Source organism: Mandrillus leucophaeus, unplaced genomic scaffold (genome assembly GCF_000951045.1).
Source record: "Mandrillus leucophaeus isolate KB7577 unplaced genomic scaffold, Mleu.le_1.0 Scaffold2930, whole genome shotgun sequence".
NCBI classification, from domain to species: Eukaryota; Metazoa; Chordata; class Mammalia; order Primates; family Cercopithecidae; genus Mandrillus; species Mandrillus leucophaeus.
The window spans coordinates 2,819-4,824 of NW_012103066.1; the positions used below are offsets into that span (position 1 = coordinate 2,819).

General features: G+C 61.3%; 1 pseudogene across 1 annotated transcript in view; it reads left to right on the forward strand.

Moving 5' to 3' along the window:
• The window catches only part of LOC105543931, a 4,812-nt pseudogene extending 2,814 nt beyond the window's left edge, over positions 1–1,998 (forward strand). The window contains exon 3 of the transcript XR_001006693.1: positions 105–1,998. The product of XR_001006693.1 is annotated as a myotubularin-related protein 5-like (transcript). The remainder of the gene's footprint in view (positions 1–104) is intronic.
• The last annotated feature ends 8 nt before the right edge of the window (positions 1,999–2,006 follow it).

The window sequence follows — 2,006 nt, forward strand, 5'->3', positions numbered from 1 at the left end:
TGGGCAGCCACATTCCCAGCCCCAGAGCCAGGGTCACCACACTGTCCAACCCCATGGCAGCCTCAGCCTCCAGACTGACTGCACCCCGAGGTAAGTGGGGGCAGTGTCGGGATTAGTGGGCGCAGCAGTGGGCTTGGAGCCAATGTGGGCACCTGGCTAGCTGGCAGAGACGTGCTGGCCCCACCCCAGGCCAACGGCTGCCCCTTGCCCCCCAACCAGGACTTCCTGTGGCTGCAGCGAGCAGCCCTCTACATCCTCGGGGACAAAGTCCAACTCAAGAGTGTGAGGCCAGATCCCCTGCAGCAGTGGGAGCTGGTGCCCACTGAGGTATTCCAGGAGCGGCAGGTGAAGGCTAGCTTCAAGAAGCTGCTGAAGGCATGTGTCCCAGGCTGCTCTGCTGCTGAGCCCAGCCTAGCCTCCTTCCTGCCCTTGCTGGAGGACTGGAGTGGCTGATTCAGATCCACAAGCTGCTGCAGGTGTTGGTGCTGGTGGGGAGCTCCTGTACTCAAGCTCCTCCGTGCTGATGGGCCTGGAGGACGGCTGGGCCATCACCACGCAGGTGGTATCCTTGGTGCAGCTGCTGTCAGACCCCTTCTACCGCATGCTGGAGGGGTTCTGCCTGCTGGTGGAGAAGGAGTGGCTGTCCTTCAGTAATCGCTTCAGCCACTGGAGAGACCACATTCTGGCTGGACAGAGCAGCAGCTTCACACCATCTTCCTGTAGTTCCTGGACTGCCTACACCAGGTCCACCTGCAATTCCCCACGGAGTTTGAGTTCAGCCAGTTCTACCTCAAGTTCCTTGGCTACCACCATGTGTCTCGCTGTTTCCGGACCTTCCTGCTGGACTCTGACTATGAGCACATTGAGCTGGGGCTGTTGTAAGAGAAGGGGCAGCGCAGGGGCCAGCTGCCTTGCAGGTCTGTGTGTGGACCGGATGAGCAAGAGGACACCCATGTTCCACAATTACATGCATGCACCCTAGGACACAGAGGTCCTGCGGACCTACAGCAACGTGTCCAATCTGAAGGTGTAGGACTTCTACACTGAGGAGATGCTGGCCGAGGGCCCTCCCTATGAGCAGAAACTGGCCCAGGGGCCCCCTGAGCCCCAAAGGAAGAATGGTCTGAGGGAGGCACTCCCCAGAGCAGGCACAGTATGGTGTGGCCTGCTACCACAGCTGTCCCGGAGCCCAGCCTGACGCCATCTCACGCCTGCTGGAGGAGCTGCAGAGGCTGGAGACAGAGTTGGGCTGACCCGCTGAGCGCTGGAAGGACACCTGGGAACGGATGAGGCTGCACAGTGCCTCGAAGCCCGGCCAGATGGACGTGGCACCCCTAGCTGCCTCCTAGCATCCCCTGCACCCCACCACCGCTGCTCGCTGGTTATGTACCAACAGGAGGAACCCCTGGGCTCCACCCTGAGCCTCAGCCTGGAGAGGGACCAGAGAAGTGGCTCCACCGCATCTGGCTCCCACCAGGCTGCCCACTGCAGCACCAGTACCCTGTACAGCCAGTTCCAGACAGCTGAGAGTGAGAACAGGTCCTATGAGGGCACTCTGTACAAGAAGGAGGCCTTCATGAAGCCTTGGAAGGCCCGCTGGTTCATGTTGGACAAGACCAAGCACCAGCTGCGCTACTACGGCCACCGTGTGGACACTGAGTGCAAGGGTGTCATGGACCTGGCGGAGGTGGAGGCTGTGGCACCTGGCACAGTCCACCATGGGCGCCCCTAAGAGCGTGGATGAGAAGGCCTTCTTTGACGTGAAGACAACACGTCTCGTTTACAACTTTTGTGCCCAGGACGTGCCCTCGGTCCAGCAGTGGGTGGACCGGATCCAGAGCCGCCTGTTGGAGGCCTGAGCCTCCCGGACTTGCCTGGCTGCTCTGCTTTCAGTCGTTACCGACCACTAGGGGTGGGCAGGGCCGCCCTGGCCGTGTTTACAGCCCCGGCCCGGCCCTCGGTAGTATTAAGGCCCCGAACCCCCAGCACTTGTGTGTACAGGCCCG